Source organism: Schistocerca piceifrons, chromosome X (assembly GCF_021461385.2).
Source record: "Schistocerca piceifrons isolate TAMUIC-IGC-003096 chromosome X, iqSchPice1.1, whole genome shotgun sequence".
Taxonomy (NCBI): Eukaryota; Metazoa; Arthropoda; class Insecta; order Orthoptera; family Acrididae; genus Schistocerca; species Schistocerca piceifrons.
In genome coordinates this window covers 11,597,018-11,619,477 of record NC_060149.1, presented here as the reverse complement: position 1 = coordinate 11,619,477, position 22,460 = coordinate 11,597,018, and positions in this window count along the sequence as shown.

The following is a 22,460-nucleotide window of genomic DNA, read 5'->3' as shown; positions in this document are numbered from 1 at the left end:
CGGCACTACAAGCAGACGACTCGTCGGCTACAGACAAGGTCAGTCCGTGCCAATCTGGTGTTCCCGTGCCCGCGCACGTTAACGACAATGTTGTGAACTCTGTAAACTGTGTCAGCACCCCCTTTTGTAATGATAGGGTATGCCCGAGTGTTCATACTCCTTGCGTTCCGAATGGAAAATTAACTTGCCAAGCTTGTGGCAATGAACTACGGCCATCTGCTGTCCGGCCACGCCCACTCGTGCCTACAGCGATCGTAGCGGCACGGCCCACTACCAAGAACCAGTGTACCAACCTCGCCCATGTTAACACGTGTGCGGCCTTTACGCAGCCTACGAGCGGGTGGCACACCTGTACTTCCGTGCCCTCAGCGCCACAGCTTGGCCCGTCCGCCACTGCCTGCTCCGCTTCACGGACATCTGACTATCGTGGCACGCCACGTATTGCAGTAGTCACTAACGGCACAGTTCATCGGTTACATCTAACCGATGGGCCGCCCATATCGCAACGTCCACGCCGCCTCAAGCCTGAATTTATGAAAATTGCAAAAGAACAATTGGACGATCTGTTACAAAAGGGAATAATTGAACCTCCTTCCAGTTGCTGGGCTAGTCCTATCCTGTTTGACCAAAAGAAAGATGGTACTTGGCGTATGGTCAGAGACTATAGGCATTTAAATGGCCCGCACCATCATTGATAAATATCCGGTCCCACACATCGCAGACTTCAATCATGCGCTCGCAGGTGCAAAGTACTTCTCTGTTTTGGACTGTAAGCACACATTTCATCAGATTCCTATGGCTCCGGAGGACATAGAAAAGACTGCCATAACCACTCCCTTCGGGCTGTTCCAATACAACTTTATGCCGTTTGGGTTGAAAAATGCACCCCAAATGTGGCAGCGTTTCATCAATCAAACTTTATCCCATCTAGACCTTTGTATCGTATATATGGACGACATATTGGTTTTTGCTTCTACTTTAGAACAGAGTGAGGAGCGTGTTCAAGTCGTGACAGATATTTTAGCAGCCGCTGGTATTGAACTGAACAATAAAAAGACTCAATTGCACCAGTGATCCGTCACATTCCTAAGTTATGTTGTGTCATCGGACGGTCTGACACAACCACAGGACAAGATCAAGTCTGTTCTCGAGATGCTACACCCACAGACCTACAGGGAATTATGCAGGTTCATCGGAACAGTTAATTATTACCGGAAACATTTGCCAGCCGCTTCTGCGGTGCAGGCTCCTCTCACAGATGCTCTCGCTGGCCCACAAACTTCTGGCACCCACCAGGTACCATGGACACCAGACATGGACAAGGCATTTAATGAGCTGAAACAGCTGTTGGCCTCCACTGCCACTATTGCTCACCCACGGGCGGATGCCACAATGTTTATCATTACTGACGCTAGTGACAATGCTATCGGCGCAGTACTGAGTTAGACATACAACGATGTTACGACACCCCTGCAGTTTTTCTCAAAAATGCTAAACAACGCGCAGAAGAAATACTCAGCATTCGACAGAGAATTACTTGCAGTTTACGAGGCCATAAGACACTTCAGAATTGATGTTGAGGGACGAGATTTCTATGTGCTCACTGATCACAAGCCGTTGGTTCCTGTCGTAAAAAATCCTGTGGCTGATCCGCCCCCACGACGCTTTCGTCACATCGATTACATCTTGCAATTTACAAATGACATTCGCTACATCCGAGGAGCGGGCAATGTGGTTGCTGATTTTCTCTCGCGTGTTGGTGCTGTCACAACCCTAATTGACTTAATGGACCTACCTCGGTTGCAATCGGCAGACCCTGATACCATGCAGTTAATTTCAGACCACAGCTCCTCTCTCCAACCAGTACGCTCTACTTTCCCTGGCATATCTGACTTAGTGTGGTGTGATGAATCGACTGGTACGTTGCGGCCATTCATTCCTAAGCCCCTTCAACGCCAAGTCTTTGACAAACTACACACATTAGCACACCCCGGTGTCAAAGCTTCCACCCGTCTGGTAGCTGAATGGTTTGCCTGGAGAGACATGCGCCGTGACTGTCAGTCTTGAGCAAAGGGCATGCATGGAGTGTCAACAGAACAAAGTTTCCAGGCACACTTCTCCACCCCTTGATTGTTTTGCCCAACCGCCAGGCCGGTTTCACCATGTTCATGTCGACCTCGTAGGCCCTTGGCCCCCTCCGAGGGTTTCCGTTACTTGTTTACAGCTATTGACAGGATGACTCGGTGGGCTGAGGCTGTGCCTATTCTGAACATTACCTCTGAGACAGTAAGTCAAGCATTCTTAGATTCGTGGATCTCTCGATTTGGCTCACCTGTTTACCTCACCACTGACCAGGGGCGACAATTCGAGTCTTCAGTTTTCTCTGACTTATGTAAAATGTGTGGTATTGTCAAAATTCATAGTTCTGCATACCACCCCCAAAGCAATGGGCTTGTCGAGCGATGGCATCGCACCTTAAAGTCTGCCCTGCGTTGCCATGACTCACTATGAACAGAGGCACTGCCCTTCATGCTTCTTGGCCTTTGTGCCACTTTCAAGGAAGACCTCAAGGGGTCCGTAGCTGAGATTGTATATGGCCAGCCTCTGGTTTTGCCTGGAGAATTAGTCACTCCGACCCCACTTCCATGGCCCTCTGAACTCCCTTCACTTCTCGAGCGGGTGCACTTGCACTGCAGCAAAATTCAGCCGCCACCTCCGGCAGCTCATACACCTCCGCGCGTGTACGTACCGCGCACGCTAGACTCTTGTGAGTACGTGTTTCTCAGAGACGACTCAGTCAAAGCCCCGCTTCAGTCGCCCTACACAGGTCCTTACAAGGTCGTCAAACGCTCTGAGAATAACATGGATCTCCTCATAAAAGACTCTGTAACTACGGTCTCACTCAACTGAGTGAAACCAGCTTTCATTGAGCCTCAGGTGAACCTCCCTGATTCTACCCCTATTTCTCCCACTCCTGCTTCGAGCGGCCATCCATCTTCCCACACCATGCATTTGGGTATTGATTTTCCACAGCGTGTTTCTCTGCCGAACACTGCTCCTTCTCCGCGTTCATCTAATTCGAGTGGCCAATCTTTTCGGGGCTTCACTCCTCACAGCCCTCGCTGTCGAACTGCCAACCACTCGGATTCTACCATTGTGTTACCATCTTCGTGTGACAGCTCTTTGTCACGCCGTTCAACCCACGCTGGCTCCTCGTTGCCTTCGGTCACGCTGCCTCGTCTGTCAGCTGATCGCCCGAGGTTGTCTCCTGCGCAGTCCAGTGCACCTGCCACCCCCCTCTTAGCAGATGCTTCCCCCTGCCATGGCTTTCCCATACCTCCCTGCCTCCCTACCATTGCTCGTACAGGTGCCATCCAAGAATTCACAACACATGTGCACCCTGATGACGTACATAAATTATCTGTTGTCGTAGATGGCGATACAGTGTGTGTGGTACTCGCGTGTGACAATATTGAGGGAGGAAGTGCAGAATCTCGTGTGGTGCGCCGCTTTAAATTGAGCAGAAGTGCTGCGCGTGGCAATTTGCGTGCCTTTGTTAGGCCTTCTGACAAGGTGATTCTCCACCTGCCAGCTGACAAATTGCTACACCTTCACTCCAGGACGGGACGTCGTCTTCAGCTGCCGGCGTCGCTTGCTGACTTCACTGGCGACGTACCGGGCTTCACCCCCCGGTCTCCTACCAGTCGACTGCTTCCGCCTGACGCAGAAGAACTGTGCGTTACCTTCCTAACTTCTCACCCCCCCCCTCCCCCCATTCACAGGGATGTACTCCATACTGCGCGGGGGGGGGGGGGGGGGGGGGGGGGGCTATGTGGTGTAGAGCGCCATAAAAATCGATATTTGTTCTGTGCGTAAGTGTGCTATCTTTGAGGAGAGGGCTTTGGAGAGCATGTTGGACGCTAACGGTAGTTAGCTTCTGGACTTGTATCTTTGTAGACGCTAAGTGCGAATAAATCTGTATATGAGAGAATTCTAGTTGTTTACCTACAACTATACCATATTCCCTCATACTCTCTTCTGAAGATTTATTATATGATGAGACCAGTTTACTCTTGAATCAATTACAATTTCAGCTCTTTCTGTTGACTCTGTGCCACACTTCACAGTTAACTCATTATGTTCAATGAGAGTCCATTGACGTTGAACAATTCTATTAAATCAATAAGAATATTCTTAACAGATCCTTGAAGATCTTCAGATGCATGACCATCAATCATAATCCTGGTATCATCAACAAAGATGGTAAAAAAGCACTGTAGCTTTGTACATTGAGGAATGTCATTTTTAAATATGAGGAACAGTGAAGGATCAAGAATGAATCCTTGAGGCACTACAAGTCGTATATTGATGAGAGATGACCAAAGAGCATTTTGGAATAAAAATTCCACGTTATAAAGAAAGATTCTAATTTCACACAATGTCCCAACCAAATTCTACACAATTACAACCAAAACAAAATGAACAACAAAGTTGAGATACTTAGAAAAAATTTGAAAATTAAGGTAAACACAATTTTCTATTCCACTGAAAGAAAAACACAAAAAAATTTAAAAATATTATTCAAATGCAATACCATGAATGGGACAAAATTTATTTTGTTTTTTACATTGATAAATAAAATTTAATCCTACAATTTTATCCAATTTATCAACATCATTTGTAAAGATTTGTGTATAACATTGTGGAAGGGTAATTTTATATTTATCATCTAAAAGAAATAAGACTTTATCCCCAAATTTAGTTGGTAAAATTTTGACTTTTGAAATGGCGTAAGATTTACATTTTTTAAGTTCTGGTAATTCAGCGAACATTTCAGAAATACCATATTGTTAAGTTCAGCTAACAGATTTTCAATACAACCATTCACGTTCATTTGTATTTATACAGAAAAAATTTAAAGAATCAAATATTAAAATCTTTTTTCAAGTGTTTTGAAAACGTTTGGAAAAAGTTTTAATTTTTGAAAATGTAAAGTTTTCAGTTTTTATCTTCTCTATTTTTCTGAAAATATTTCAAAAGGAAATGAAGATAGGAAGTTAAAAGTTCTTTAATTTTTTTCTAATTTTTTCATTTAAGGAAATTAAAATTTCCAGTAAGCATTCTATGTTGTGAATCATCAGTCAAATTCTTTTTACCATATGCAATAACATATGCATTTGTATCATTTGGAATATTTTAATTAAATAATGCACATAGTTTCATTGTTGTCTTTTGAGTATTTACAACATTCATTCTTCTAGTTGTACTGATTACATAGATAGGATAATTTTGAATAAAGTTGAAAGGAGTTACATTTACATCATTATTTAATTGGTTCATCTTTTAACATCTTCAAAAGAATCATAAGCTTTTAAGAAGTTATTTGGTGGTTCAACATTCCATAATTATTGAGGCAAAACATTTCTTCCATTTTTAAAAAAATTACTTTGTAATGTAACATTATCGAATAAAGAAGACTCATGTACAGATAACTTATTATTTTGTTGGGTAGTTTGGAGAACAACGAAAATAAAGTAAGGTGTATCAATTTTGGTCAGATTATGGTAATTAGCAATGTCTAATTCAAAATTTATTTTTCCTTGTAATCCAGCAAATTCAGTTGTTTGCAGTTTGAAGAAAGAAATTCTATTTTTTGGAATTTTAAGTCTTTCTAGTTCTAGTTCAAGTGAATATTCTGGCTCATATTTAACAAAAGGAACATGTATTTCCACACTTTGACAACAATTTTACCTTCTTTTGGAAGTGTAGTATTATCATTTTTAGTAGTCCAACAAAGAATATAATCTTCTTCATCTTTTCTTGAACTCCAAGTAAAAATTATGGTAAAAATCACCATTCCACATTATTTACTAATAAACTTTTACAAAAGCCACCAAATAATTCTAGGGGATAAAGACTTTCATTTTGTTTTTCATTAATTTTCCATTGTGAGAATATGTCCTTCCACATTTAATTCATTCAACAGAGAAGAAGTTAATCGAATAAGCACTGAAGAAGAAATAAAAGGATGTTCGATTCTAGATAAAATACTGTTTCCTTTTTTAATTGTAATTATTGAACACCTTTAAAACATAATTATCAATTAATTTAATATCTGATTTACCATCACGTGCAGAAAAATCAGTTCCATCTGTGCAAATAACATCAAATGTCATATACAGGTTGGTCAGAAAATGTGTGAAAAGCTTGTAGGGATGTTACAGGGCAAGTTGTACAGAGACATAAATGTTGAGAAAGAAATTCAATACGTTGCGCTGTTTCCGAGTTATTTAGTATTGAAGTTAGCCAATCAGATAGTCAAGCGTGTAAATTCTAGTTTCAGCTAATGAGACAAAGCACTCATTGGGATACACTGCCCCTGGTAGGCCGCTTGAATGCGAGTGCGCAATACCCCGATTGGCTAACTTCAATGGTAAATAACTCGGAAGTGGCGCAACGTATCGAATTTCTTTCTTAACATTTGTATCTCAGTACAACCTGCCCTGTACCATCCCTACAAGCATTTCACACATTTTTGGCCCACCCTGTATAGTTTTGAACAATAGGATGAATGCAACAATCACCCATTTAATATAAATTTGTTACCTTGTTAGTATGATTTAAATTAATTTTAGTTTTCTCATTAATGGGATATGAGTGAAACTGGTAACTTTTGATATGGTTCATTATTTATTAAGAGAAAAATCTACTTACTCATTTCTAAAACAGATATTATAAAAGCACCTTTAAAATCAATCAAATAATCAATATCATCAGTTATAGTTACACCTAAATTTTGAACAGTATCAAATACTGGAGTACATATTTATAGGGTGATTTCTTTCATAAATTATTGGACCACCAAATTCAGCATTTTGTTTAAATGAAGCAATAATAGTTCCTAGACGAAAATAATCATAATGTTTTTACACATTCATAATGCATAAAAACATTCTATCAGCCAAATTAAAAGTTACATTATATAATTCAAATGAAATAATTTTAGGAACAGCTTTAACAATAGTTTTTTATTACCTTTGGTAATTTGATTATCAAACCTTAAAACTTGACAAACAGCATATCCTTTATCCATCACTAATTTAACATCGCTTTCAATAACAATTCTATTTAAAATTTTATCTGCTTTAATATGAATTGTTGTATTTTTTGAATGAATACATTTTTCTCAATTCTTCAAACTATATTGACCAACAAGAATTACTAGTGATTCTCCAATACTGTAAAGTTTTAATATTTTTCAATAAAATATTTGGAGTTAAGAATGTTCAGAAAAAACCAACTAATGAAAACATGTTTCACGTTTTTCTTATTGTAACAGTTAATCTTTTCTTCACAAAAGATGAATTATCACTCACTTGAAATAATCTACTCACTTACATATATAAAAAAAACTGTGCCAATAAATGGCGGATTGGGAACCAAAAATAAGAATTAAAGGAAAGAAACTAAAAAATAAACATGGTAAACTTTTCCCAAATTCCATTCGATGCAGTGTAACAGGACCAAGTGATTGTGGAAAAATATCATTGGTGATTGATAATTATATTTTAGCACCTGGATGGTTAAATAAGCAAAAATTAAGCATCTTTATGTTTATTTTAAAAGTTTTGATCAACCAAAATATGAAGAATTTATGAAAAGATGTGAAACAATTGAAGAAAAAATTGATGAAAGACTTGCAACTTGTATTGACAGTAATCATGAAACTATTCCAGTAGGTGAATGTGAAAATAATTCAGTTGTAGTGTTTTATGATTGCACTCTCGAAAATCAAGATATAGTTAGAGAATATTTTACTATAGGAACACATAAAGGAGTATATTGTGTTTATTTAAAGCAAACATTTTCAGAAATACCAAAACAATTGTCGTTGTTGTTGTGGTCTTCAGTCCTGAGACTGGTTTGATGCAGCTCTCCATGCTACTCTATCCTGCGCAAGCTTCTTCATCTCCCAGTACCTACTGCAACCTACATCCTTCTGAATCTGCTTAGTGTATTCATCTCTTTGTCTCCCCCTATAATTTTTACCCTCCACGCTGCCCTCCAATACTAAATTGGTGATCCCTTGATGCCTCAGAACATGTCCTACCAACCGATCCCTTCTTCTGGTCAAGTTGTGCCACAAACTTCTCTTCTCCCCAATCCTATTCAATACTTCCTCATTAGTTATGTGATCTACCCATCTAATCTTCAGCATTCTTCTGTAGCACCACATTTCAAAAGCTTCTATTCTCTTCTTGTCCAAACTATTTACCGTCCATGTTTCACTTCCATACATGGCTACACTCCATACAAATACTTTCAGAAATAACTTCCTGACACTTAAATCTATACTCGATGTTAACAAATTTCTCTTCTTCAGAAACACTTTCCTTGCCATTGCCAGTCTACATTTTATATCCTCTCTACTTCGTCCATCATCAGTTATTTTGCTCCCCAAATAGCAAAACTCCTTTACTACTTTAAGTGTCTCATTTCCTAATCTAATACCCTCAGCATCACCCGACTTAACTCGACTACATTCCATTATTCTCGTTTTGCTTTTGTTGATGTTCATCTTATATCCTCCCTTCAAGACACCATCCATTCCGTTCAACTGCTCTTCCAAGTCCTTTGCTGTCTCTGACAGAATTACAATGTCATCGGCGAACCTCAAAGTTTTTATTTCTTCTCCATGGATTTTAATATCTACTCCAAATTTTGCTTTTGTTTCCTTTACTGCTCGCTCAATATAGAGTTGTAAATAGCCTTTCGCTCCCTGTATTTTACCCCTGCCACCATTAGAATTTGAAAGAGAGTATTCCAGTCAACATTGTCAAAAGCTTTCTCTAAGTCTACAAATGCTAGAAACGTAGGTTTGCCTTTCCTTAATCTTTCTTCTAAGATAAGTCGTAAGGTCAGTATTGCCTCACGTGTTCCAGTATTTCTACGGAATTCAAACTGATCTTCCCCGAGGTCAGCTTCTACTAGTTTTTCCATTCGTCTGTAAAGAATTTGTGTTAGTACTTTGCAGCTGTGGCTTATTAAACTGATTGTTCGGTAATTTTCACATCTGTCAACACCTGCTTTCTTTATGATTGGAATTATTATATTCTTCTTGAAGTCTGAGGGTATTTCGACTGTTTCATACATCTTGCTTTGTCAGGACTGGCTCTCCCAAGGCCGTCAGTAGTTCCAATGGAATGTTGTCTACTCCGGGGGCCTTGTTTCGACTCAGGTCCTTCAGTGCTCTGTCTAACTCTTCACGCAGTATCGTATCTCCCATTTCATCTTCGTCTACATTCTCTTCCATTTCCATAATATTGTCCTCAAGTGCATCGCCCTTGTATAGACCCTCTATATACTCCTTCCACCTTTCTGCTTTCCCTTCTTTGCTTAGAACTGGGTTTCCATCTGAGCTCTTGATGTTCATACATGTGGTTCTCTTACCTCCAAAGGTCTCTTTAATCTTCCTGTAGGCAGTATCTATCTTACCCCTAGTGAGATAAGCTTCTACATCCTTACATTTGTCCTCTAGCCATCCCTGCTTAGCCATTTTGCACTTCCTGTCGATCTCATTTTTGAGACGTTTGTATTCCTTTTTGCCTGCTTCATTTACTGCATTTTTATATTTTCTCCTTTCATCAATTACATTCAATATTTCTTCTGTTACCCAAGGATTTCTACTAACCCTCTTCTTTTTACCTACTTGATCATCTGCTGCCTTCACTTCTTCATCCCTCAGAGCTACCCATTCTTCTTCTACAGTATTTCTTTCCCCCATTCCTTTCAATTGTTCCCTTATGCTCTCCCTGAAACTCTGTACAACCTCTGGTTTTTTCAGTTTATACAGGTCCCATCTCCTTAAATTCCCACCTTTTTGCAGTTTCTTCAGTTCTAATCTACAGGTCATAACCAATAGATTGTGGTCAGAGTCCACATCTGCCCCTGGAAATGTCTTACAATTTAAAACCTGGTTCCTAAATCTCTGTCTTACCATTATATAATCTATCTGATACCTTTTAGTATCTCCAGGGTTCTTCCATGTATACAACCTTCTATCATGATTCTTAAACCAAGTGTTAGCTATGATTAAGTTGTGCTCTGTGCAAAATTCTATCAGGCGGCTTCCTCTTTCATTTCTTAGCCCCAATCCATATTCACCTACTACGTTTCCTTCTCTCCCTATTCCTACACTCGAATTCCAGTCACCCATGACTATTAAATTTTCGTCTCCCTTCACTATCTGAATAATTTCTTTTATTTCATCATACATTTCTGCAATTTCTTCGTCATCTGCAGAGCTAGTTGGCATATAAACTTGTACTACTGTAGTAGGTGTGGGCTTCGTATCTATCTTGGCCACAATAATGCGTTCACTATGCTGTTTGTAGTAGCTTACCCGAATTCCTATTTTCCTATTCATTATTAAACCTACTCCTGCATTACTCCTTTTTGACTTTGTGTTTATAATCCTGTAGTCACCTGACCAGAAGTCTTGTTCCTCCTGCCACCGAACTTCACTAATTCCCACAATATCTAACTTTAACCTATCCATTTCCCTTTTTAAATTTTCTAACCTACCTGCCCGATTAAGGGATCTGACATTCCACGCTCCGATCCGTAGAACGCCAGTTTTCTTTCTCCTGATAACGACATCCTCTTGAGTAGTTCCCGCCCGGAGATCCGAATGGGGGACTATTTTACCTCCAGAATATTTTACCCAACAGGACGCCATCATCATTTAATCATACAGTAAAGCTGCATGCCCTCGGGAAAAATTACGGCCGTAGTTTCCCCTTGCTTTCAGCCGTTCGCAGTACCAGCACAGCATGGCCGTTTTGGTTATTGTTACAAGGCCAGATCAGTCAATCATCCAGACTGTTGCCCTTGCAACTACTGAAAAGGCTACTGCCCCTCTTCAGGAACCACACGTTTGTCTGGCCTCTCAACAGATACCCCTCCGTTGTGGTTGTACCTACGGTACGGCTATCTGTATCGCTGAGGCATGCAAGCCTCCCCACCAACGGCAAGGTAAATGGTTCATGGGGGTGGCCAAAACAATTAGTTACAGACAATTTAAATTTTTTAAATATTTTCTTAGACCATGATACAAATTTAAATCATATTTATCATGAAATAGTTGTTAGTGATTTAAAGTTTGATGAATTTAAACATATATGTAGTAAATGTTGGAATGAAGGTAAATTACAACTGATATGACACGAAACGTTAATAATGGTAACTATAGAGAAAAGATTATGAACTTTTTAAATGTTGAACATAAAAACCTTGAACTTAAACATAGAACACAAGAACACTGAACATAAAGGATAATAGTAGAATAAAAATGAATGGAAGAACTAAAGATGGATGGGAAAAGACCTAGACGGCACCTAAGAACACGGTGGAAAATGGGAGTGAGAATATCTGTAGAAAGGAGAGGTGTGACCTGGCAGGAAGTGGAGGAAGAAAAGTGGTGGGAGGACCGAACTAAATGGAGAGGACTCGTCAACACGCAGACCTGGCAGTAGCTGGAGCGGGATTTGGATATAGATAGATAGATAGATAGATAGATAGATAGAAAAATAATTAACATATTTTTATCCTTTATAAATAACTCAAATCTTAACAAACAAATTTAGCAATTTATTATTTATGAACCAAAAGGAATTTCTTATTTAATTAGAATTTTTTTAATTATTTGCCATACACCTTCTGGAAAAGTGAAAAATATGGAAAAGGATTACTTAATAGTTTAATTAATAAATTACCATTTGAAAAGCATTTACCAACATTTTGTGGCCCTGGACCAAAATTTGAAGGAAGATAAGCTAGAGGTGGTAACGGACTTATCTATTCGATGAAAAATGTAAAAACCACGATATTACTTATAGAGCTAATTAAGAATTAGAAAAAAGACATGAAGCAGACAAAAACTTCAATTATTAGCAAAAGAAACAATGAATGCAAATGATTCCTCATTAGGAGAGAAAATTGTTGCAACTGGAAAAATAGAAAGTGTTGATGCTGATAAAAGTGGAGAGTGATAATAAAAAATTATTTATTAATTTTTAATCTATTAAAATTAATAACTTTCTGATTGATTATTCTGTGTTATCTAGTGACAAATTAAGCCAAAATCACTTAAAGTCAATAATGGACAATTAAATAGTAATGAGCAATTTTTGACCAATATATGAAAAAAAAACTTTAACACTGTTGGTGGAATATATTACCTGTGTCATTAAATTTTCTGAATCATTCAATGTCTTAGAAAAAAGAAAGAAACAAAACATGTAGGTGGAATTTTACCATTAATATTAGCTGTATTACCATACTTGGCAACTATTTTTTAACCTGCTGGTGGTTCTGCAGCAATTTCAAATGCAGTTATAAATAAGAAACTAGGCGATAAAGAATTAGAAGAACTAAAAAGTCATAATTTAGAAATGGAAAAAAAAGAAAGTGGAAAAAAATAAATAATCGAAATGTTTAATAATTCCATATCTAATTTTCACAATAAGAATTAATTAAACAACTTAACTAGTTTTGTGGCATTTTTGTGACTGATGAGTGACCAGTACCCAGTTAAGCAAAAATTTAGAATGTTGAACAGTAAATTTTGATGCTTCTGATCATGTTGGTACTCATTTGCTTTCTTATTATAAAAATAAAGATATGAAATTAGTTTTTGATTAATATGGATGAAATATATGTAAACAACTATTTCAGTATCGAATCAATACGAAACTCCAATGAAGCAATGTGTGGAAATTTGTTTTTTTTTTTTTTTTTTTTTTTTGTATTAAAGCTATTATGCTCAGTTATTAGAAGCAAATATTAATAATGAATAAATTTTAAAATAAAAAATATTCAATCATCAGTAGACTCAAAATAGTTAATGTAATTAAACAACTTAAAAAATTAAAAGCTATTTTAAAAGTAACTAGAGGTTAGATTGGTTTTAATTGTAGAAGAATTGTGAATATAAGTTATCAAACAGATGCAAAAGATGTACTGAACAATGAATATTTACAAAATGAGTTATGAATTCTTGTTGCAAAATCTGAATGTACAAATATTGTAACACAACCCAGTAATTACATTACTAAACAAGAACTAAGTAATTACTTAAAAAAAGGAATTTATAGAAGTTATCGCAGAACTATATTTAACTCCATACTCAAATAGGTTAAGAAAACTATTTATAAAGTATATGACAAATAAATTATTTAATTTACTTTTAAGGCTGGAGGTGAAGAGAAAATGCACAATTTCAATGAATATAATTTAATTCTTAAAAAAGTAATTGTTGTTTGTGAAAATATAAACAGAGAATTAACATTTAATGATTTTGATATTTGGGTGAGTGTTGATGTATTGAAACATTTAATCCTCTCAAATTAACAACTAAAGAATTGAAATCCTTGTTCAATTAGTAAAAGTAAAAATAGTAAATTAGTTAAAAATATTTGTTAGTGAATGTCTGAATATTCGTGAACAAATTATTAATAAATTACATAAACCAATTAGAAAGGATTTTAAAGGAAAAAATATAATTTCTTTTGGAACAGATGAATTATGGCAATCTGATTTAGTCGAAATGGATTCAAGTAATTTCATAAGTAAATAAATTATATAAATAAATTAAATGTCGCAGATTTTTCAAAATTTGCGTGGCTATTCCAGTTAAGGACAAAACAGGTAAAAATTTATGTCATTCTTCCGAATAAATATTCTAGTCAAGATAACGAAAAAATGGTACAGAATTTTAAAATGAAGAATATCAAGAATAAATGAAAAATTATTCAGGTTTTAGTGATTTAAAATCAACTGCTGTTGAACGATTTAATACAACACTGAAAGATAATATGTGGAAGAAATTCGCTCTTCAAGGCAATTATAAATGAGTTGACTTAGATTTAAGTTAATTGATGAATATAGTGACACAAGACATGCAATGATAAAAATGGTTCTGAAAGATGTAAATAGAGGAACTGAAAAAAATCTTATTGAATACATTTTATGTAACTGTTTTATTGGATACTGAACATGGATATAAAATTGGTGATAAAGTTAGAATAAGTTGGTAAACAAAAATTTTTGAAATTGAAGATGTTATTTGTTCTAATCCAATTACACATAATTTGAAAGATTTAAATGACAAACAAACAAAAGGGAATTTTTATGAACAAGAACTACTGAAAATTAATTTTGCAGATGTTTATCATGTCGAAAAAGTTTAAAATATGGAACGTATTAAATGGTATGTTAAATAGTTAGGTTTTGATAATTCACGCAATAGTTGGGTATTTAAAAGTAATGTAATTTTTTAAAAGGTTAGTAAATAAAGTTTATATATAAATGGGAAGTGTTGTTGTGAACTTGAACAAATTTTCATTGCATACAATATTCATTATGCTTTTTATTTCAATAAAGAATATAGAGTTTATTGTGGTTTTCAAATATATAACAAAACTGACTACTGACTGAATAATTTGAGAATATCAAATTTGAGTTAATGAAATTAAAATGTTTTAACGAATTTTGTATATTATATGTACAAAAAATTTATGACTGTTATTTAAATTTAAATATGAAAAAAGTAGTTAGAAATTTAATTTAAATTCTAGGAAACTTTTACTAGTTTAATTATATCTTAATAGAATTGTTTTTGTGAATAATCAGCCAAAGTATTAAAATAATTTCGATAACAAATAATTCTTCAATTTTTTTTCTAAATCTCTGTAACTCAATCCATACTTTATTTTACTATAATTTTCCAAGCTTTTAAATTACTCAACTTTCTTGTTAATTTTATTTAGGTTGTAAATATATAGAATGAAATTTTATATTTATCTTATTAAGACGATTACAGTTATAATGTAGCTTTGAGTTTCTTAATCGAAATTTCGGTTGATGATATAGGTAGCTAAGATTTGATTGATGCTATTTATAGAGAGAAACATTTATTAGGTTGGTACTTTTTAAATAAAGTAGACTTTGTTTTTTTCAGTATAGGCTAATGAAGTTTGATGCTTCTTATTTATAACGAACAAAATTTATTACATTTGAAAATTTTTAAATGAATAATGAGAATTTAGTTTCTCAGGATAGGTAAATGATGTTTGATGTTTCTTTTTGTAAAGAAAAAAATTTATTATATTTGTAAATCTTTTAAATGAGCAAACGAGAATTCGTTTTTTTTCGATATAGATAAATAAGGTTTGATGATTGTTATTTAGATCACTAGGGAACGATTGACAAGAATGGGGGAAAGAAATACAGTAGAGGAGGAAGGGGTAGCTTCGAGATACAAAATAGTAAAGGTATGGTAGCAGAGGATCAAGTAGGTAAAAAGACGAGGGCTAATAGAAATCCATGGGTAACAGAAGAGATGTTGAATTTAATTGATGAAAGGAGAAAGTATAAATATGCATTAAATGAAGTAGACAAAAAGAAATAGAAACGTCTGAAAAATGAGATCCATAGGAAGTGCAAAATGACTAAGCAGAAATGGCTAGAGGACAAATGTAAGGATGCAGAGGCGCATATCACTAAGGGTAAGATACTGCCTACAGGAAAACTGAAGAGACCTTTCGAGAAAAAAGAATCACTTGCATGAATATCAAGAGCTCAGATGGAAACCCAGTTCTAAGCAAAGAAGGGAAATCAGAGAGGGGGAAGGAGTATATAGAGAGTCTATACAGGGGTGATGTTCTTTAGGACAATATTATAGAAATGGAAGAGAATGTAGATGAAGATGAAATAGGAGATATGATACTGTGTGAAGAGTTTGACAGAGCACTGAAAGACCTAAGTTGAAACGAGGTCCCAGGAGTAGACAACATTCCATTACAACTACTGACAACCTTGGGAGAGCCAGGCCTAACAAAACTCCACCATCTAGTGAGCAAGATGTATGAGACGGGCGAAATAGCTTCAGACTTCAAGAAGAATATAAGAATTCCAATCCCAAAGAAAGTACAAGTTGACAGATGTGAAAATTACCGAACTACCAGTTTAATAAACCGCGGCTGCGAAATACTAACACAAATTCTTTACAGACGAATGGAAAAACTGGTGGAAGCCGACTTCGGGGAATATCATTTTGGATTCTGTGGCAATGTTGCAACACGTGAGGTAATGCTGACCCTACGACTTATCTTAGAAAATAGATTAAGGAAAGGCAAACCTACGTTTCTAGCATTTGTAGACTTAGAGAAAGCTTTTGGCAATGTTGACTGGAATACTCTCTTTCAAATTCTGAAGGTGGCAGGGTAAAATACAGGGAGCAAAAGGTTATTAACAATTTGTACAGGAACCAGATGGCATTTATAAGAGGGGCATGAAAGGGAAGCTGTGGTCTGGAAAGGAGTTAGACAGAGTTGTAGCCTATTCCCGATATTATTCAATCTGTTTATTGAGCAAGCAGGAAAGGAAACAAAAGAAAAATCCGGGGTAGGAATTAAAATCCATGGAGAAGAAATAAAAACTTTGAGGCTTGGCGATGACATTGTTATTCTGTCAAAGATAGCAAAGGACTTGGAAGAGCAGTTAAATGGAATGGATAGTGTCTTGAAAGGAGGATATAAGATGAACATCAACAAAAGCAAAACAAGGATAATGGAATGTAGTCGAGTTATCTCAGGTGATGCTGAGGAAATTAGATTAGGAAATGAGACGTATAAAGTAGTAAATGAGGTTTGCTATTTGAGGACCAAAATAACTGATGATGGTTGAACTAGAGAGGATATAAAATGTAGACTGGCAAAGGTAAGGAAAGTGTTTTTGAAGAAGAGAAATTCGTTAACATTGAGTATAACTTTAAGTGTCCGGAAGTAGTTTCTGAAGGTATTTGTATGGAGTGTAGCCATGTATGGAAGTGAAACGTGGACAATAAATAGTTTACACAAGAAGAGAACAGAAGCTTTTGAAATGTGGTGCTACAGGAGAATGCTGAAGATTAGATGGGTAGATCACATAACTAATGAGGAGGTATTGAATAGAATTGGAGAGAAGAGAAATTTGTGGCACAACTTGACTAGAAGAAGGGATCGGTTGGTAGGGCATATTCTGAGGCATCAAGGGATCACCAATTTAGTAATGGAGGGCAGCATGGAGGGTAAAAATCGTAGAGGGAGAACAAGAGATGAATACACTAAACAGATTCCAAAGGATGTAGGTTGCATTAGGTACTGGGAGATGCAGAAACTTGCACAGGATAGAGTAGCATGGAGAGATGCATCAAACCAGTCCCTGGACTGAAGGCCACAACAACCACAACATTTATAAAAAATAAAATATGAGATTTGTAAATTTTTAAATGAGAATTTTGTTTTGTGGGCATGGATAAATTATTTGGTTGGTTTAAAAGGGGGTGGGGGGAATGGTCCAAACTGCTTGGTCATCAGTCCCTGATAAATTTTTTGGTTTGGAAATTCTGTGAAATTAGAACTTTGATTTATAACCTGGAATCTTTAATCCAAAATGTTCTTTGGTCCAGAACTCTCATCAATATACTACTTCCACATTTAATAGTTCTCCAATTAGATGAGAGCAGGACAGTATGGGTCTCACCAGTACTATCTACTACTAAATTCTGCCTTTGAGGTATGTTCCACAATTTTTGTATATATACGCTTTTCCAGAATCTTTGAAAAAGCAGTTAGAAGGGAAATTGGTTTTTAATTTGTGACTTCAGTTTTGTCACCTTTCTTATTTGCTACGCCAGTCATTCCTGATAGGTCTGCTTGCTGTAATGGGTTTTGGTGGTTCACAGTGTCAAAGGCTTTTGACAAGTCACAAAATAATTTTATTGTTACCATTTTGTCATTAATTGAAACCAGAACTTTATTTGCGAAAGCGTAGATTGCTTGTTCGGTTGACAGACCTTTTCGGAAACCAAATAGAATTTTACTGAGAATGTTACATTTATCTGGATGTTCCACAAGTCTCTTATATATATGCTTTTCCAGAATTTTTGAAAAACTAGGTAGAAGGGAAATTGATTTTTAATTTATGACTTCAGTTTTGTCACCTTTCTTGAAAAGGGGTTTTACAACAGCACATTTGAGTCGGTTAGGCTAAGTTCCTTGTTGTAAGGTTACATTGAAAATGTGACTAAGTACATCACTTATACAAGCACAGCTCTGTTTCAGTAAATTATTAGAGATATTATCTAATCCAGTGGAATACGTATTCCTTAGAAAGATGATTGTTCTTTTCATTTCAGATGCTGTGCCAGGTGTAATATGAATTTTACCTGTATGTTTGGGTAGTCTTTTGCATATGACACAGAACTTCATTAACACAGCCCTTTCAGTCTATCTGTTCTGAATCTGTCAAGAAGTGGTTGTTGAAAATATTGACTATGTTTTCAGAATCATGTACTAGACTTCCTTCATGTTCAGATCTTCAAAAGTTCTAATGGACTTCCCTGTCTCCCTTCTAACAATATTCCAGATAGTCTTCATTTTGTTATGAGATTTATCAATTTATTTCTCATAATAACAATGCTTTTGATTATTGTATTACCTTCTTTAGTATCTTACAGTACATTTTATAATAGCCAGTTCATTGTGTCCTTAGTCATTCTAACTGCAATGTAATGTTCCCTCTTTGTTTTACATGATTGTTTAATTCCCATTGTGATCCAAGGTTTGTTTGGTAATGTACCAGTATTGCTTCTAACAAACATGTTTTGGGAATACCTCTTCAGAGATGGCTGAGAAATCATTTAAGAATATATTAAATTTAGTATTAACCTCAGCCACCCTGTATATTGGGTTCTAGCCCAACTGTTGCTGTTTTTGTGTAAAGATGTCAACTCTAGACATCGACCTAATGGATTTCCAGATGGGGATTAATTTCTTGAGAGGTGTACTGTCATACAGTGTGAGGAGTTGTCCATCATGGTTACACAACCCATTCAGGGGTGACAGTGAAGCTCTGGTACCTGCTTAATTCTATAAATACATTGTCTATCAAAGCCTGACTCTAAGGTGTGGTACTAGTGGGAAAATCAACTGCAGTAAGATTATATGAATTCATCAGATGTTGGAGCTCTACTTTGCAGTTGGTTTCAGTTAAAAACTCTACATCAAAACCCTCAAATAATAATTTCACTATTTTTAGTAAATAAATCAGAGAACTATAATTCTATTTGAACAAAAAAAAAAAACAACCTAAAATTAGTTCCAGGTGCTCTGTAAATTAGCACGACTATTATTGGGGAGTTATCTACATTAATTTCTATTGCACATGCTCCAAATAGTTGTTCTAAACAGTTTTTCCTTACATTTATAGCCCTAAACATAATATTATTTTCAACGAAAATAGCTACAACACCTCTTTCCTTGTTCTCCCTAGAACAGTAGCATGCAATATTGTAGTCAGACTCTAAATGTAATAAATTAATGCCAGTTGTGATACATTATTTAGGAAAATATAATATTTGAGCATTTTTTATACAATTTCTCTCATTTATATTAACTGCTAGCTGATCTGCTTTGCTGATAATCCTCTAATGTTTTTATGAAAGATAAACAGGTTAGACTTGATTGTAGAAGTGGCACTTGTCTTGGGTGCTTTTTGTTCTTTGTATCTGTAGTTTAGTTAAAAATTCTTTCACACGAGATGGGCGCACTACTTTCCATCTTCTTACTATTCCTTGTGCAGTCTGCTTTGCTGTTATGTTTACTTCTGTTGGTGCTGGAACTTCTTCTTCTTCTTTTGCAGGTGATGTTAAGGAGTTCTTGGTGTATTTTTAGGTGCTGCTTCATGGTGATCATCAAGTGGTGAAGCTATTTTTGAAGCTCGCAAAATCTGTCCTTCGTTCACCTCTGTTCTTATTGGCTTGAACCATTTCGTGACTTGCATCTGTTTTACTGTTGAATTGTTACTTTCTGACCTACTGGACTTAAACCACTTTGTAATTGGCAACTGATTGATGGCTTTACTGTTTGCTGCTCGCAAAACACTTTGTGGTTAGGCATATGATTGCCACTTGTCCTAATATCTTCACTGTCCCGTGAAATACAAATAAATATTTTATCAGCAAGTATCCCATTTCCTGCTGCATTTAAATGAAGTCCATGAGCTGTATAGAAACTCCATTCCAAAATGTCTATGTCTATAACACCGACATTCTGGAAATTAGTATATATTTTGGTGAAACTCTTTTTTGCAACACTCATTTCACGGTTCATGCATGACCAACCAGCCATTCAGTAAATCATGATGTTGTGGGTCATTCACAACGAGTACATTTGTATGAATTAAATTATTTAAGCATTTTATCAGTTCTGTGCTAGACTTGTAAATCTCACTTTGATAGAAGCCATTACAGCCTCCCAGCAATACAATGAAATTGTCCTAAGTCAAACTAGTTACATACTTCACTTAATTTTGTTAGAAACTTTAAACATTGTTATTGACTGATGTCCAGCAACCACACGTTTACTTAATTACAGAATGTATGTATAGCCACTTCGGCTGCACAAATTTGTCAAATTGGCCATGGTTTTGGCAGCACTAAAACGGTCTTCATCAGAATTAGTGGCTCTATCTTGAAAAAAGCTTTTGTTGCGTAATTGCAGCTGTTCATTAAGAATGAGACCACCCTTCATTCTGATTTAGACCACCATAGCGCTGTCAAAATGATGGTCAATCTGACAAGAATTTTATGCAGCCGAGGTAGCTATACATATAATTAAGTTAACCCATGGTTGCTGGACGTCAGCCAATATCAATGTTTAAAATTTCATGATTCCCACCTGCTGAGGTCTCTAAGGCTGTGACGATATACAAAGACTTGAAAATGAAAATTCTGAATTCTTCCGATAGGCTGAACATCGAAGAAGAGCTAGAGATTTTTAAACACCTATCTCATTCTTAACAAACGGTTGCAATAATGCAACAAACACTTTTATCAAAGTATAGAGCCGCTAATTCTAATGAACACTGCCTTAGTGTTGTTGAAACCATGGTCAATTTGACAACAATTTTATGCCACTGAGGTGGCTATACATACATTCTGTAATTAATTTTGTTAGATTTGCTAGTTCACACAATGGAGCTCCAGGCTTCAAGAATTCAGATCCCTTGAAATTGTATTTTTCCTTTACCACTGCGGATATTCCCAGTCGTGAGTAGTCCAGACACACATGTTTTTTTGTATTTTATAATTTTCGCACTCAGGGGATTGCCTAGCAATGGTCTGTTTAGTTTTTGTGATTGATTTCCCAACTTTTCGACTTCAGCTGGTGTGATCATTGAATCTTTAGCAGTGAACACAGAAAAGTTTTTATGCACTCGAGTTTACTGTTTTTATGCACTTAAGTTTCAGTGTTTTTGCACACAGAAGTTTCGCTGTTATTTTGAGATTGTATTTCCTGGGCGCTGTTTTCTTCCTTCTTCCACTTGTCTGCTGAGGCAGAATTTTCTTGGTTCATCAGTGCCTCACCTTTCCTGCACTGAAGTTTCTTCATGTGCAGTCTCAGGGCACCGACTATAAATTGTGAACTGGAAATACGTTCATTTAGCTTTGAAATTTCCTCCTATATATCCTCTTGAATTTCTATAACATTGCCTTCAAGTTTACCTCCCTTGTCGAGACCTTTTATACACTCCTTTCACCTTTCAACTTTCTCTTTTTTACTTAGTACTGGTTTTCCATCTGAGCTCTTGATGTTCACATGGCTGCTTATCTTTTCTCCAAAGGTGTCTTTAATTTTCCTGTAGGTAGCATGTTTCTTTCCCCTAGCAAAACTGCTTCTAAATCCTTACATTTGTCCTCTCACCATTCTTGCGTAGCCATTTTACACAACCAGTCAGTCTCATGTTTTAGACATTTGTATTCCCTTTCACCTGCTTCATTTGCTGCATTTTTATATTTTTCCCTTTCATTACTTAAATTCAATATCTCCTGTTTTACACAAAGATTTATAGCTGGCCTTGTCTTTTTACTTATTTGATCCTCAGCTGCCTTCACTGTTTCATCTCTCAAAGCTACCCATTCATCTTCTGCTGTATTCCTTTCCCCTGTTCTAGTTTCCTAACGCTCCCTCTGAAAATCTCAAAAACCTCTGGTGATTTCTACTTTTCCATATCCTATCCCCTTAATTTCCTATCTTTCTGCAATTTCTTTAATCTACATTTCATAACCAATAAATTGTGGTCTGAATCTACATCTATCCCTTGAAATGTCTTACAATTTAAAATCTGGTTCCAAAAGCTATGTCTTACTATTATACAAGATGCAAAAAAATGCCACATTTGGTGGTTGGCATGTGAGTCCTCATCCTAATTCAAGACAAAAGTGTATCTAGCAAAATCCAATTCCACCAATAGGTTTTATAGAAATGTGATTTAAAAATTGAGGCAAAGCTGTAACTAGATACAGCATGGCCAAGAACAGGTAGCATCAATTCTACACTGTGCCAAAGCTGTCCCAT